The following is a 300-nucleotide window of genomic DNA, read 5'->3' as shown; positions in this document are numbered from 1 at the left end:
ATCATCAAATGTCTGAATATAATATTTCTAAATATTATTTGCAGTAGAACTACAAGAAAAAATATGTTTATGTTTTATAGAAATTATGACATGGCCGAGAAGAATGAAAAATTAATCTGAGATGAGGTTGAGATTATGAGATTATTGATATAACTTTGTTGTACGGATGATCCAATCTTTGATGTCATATATTGAGGCTTGTTATAATGTTGAGAGAGGTGATCTCGTATAACCCTTGATCAGGTGCTCTAGTGAGAATAATTTTCTTAGTTGTTAGATCATTAATATGAAATTGGTTAG

This window comes from Phalaenopsis equestris, unplaced genomic scaffold (assembly GCF_001263595.1).
Source record: "Phalaenopsis equestris unplaced genomic scaffold, ASM126359v1 Scaffold000264, whole genome shotgun sequence".
Taxonomy (NCBI): domain Eukaryota; kingdom Viridiplantae; phylum Streptophyta; class Magnoliopsida; order Asparagales; family Orchidaceae; genus Phalaenopsis; species Phalaenopsis equestris.
The sequence above is the reverse complement of the archived record's forward strand: the minus strand, read 5'-3'. Positions refer to the sequence as shown.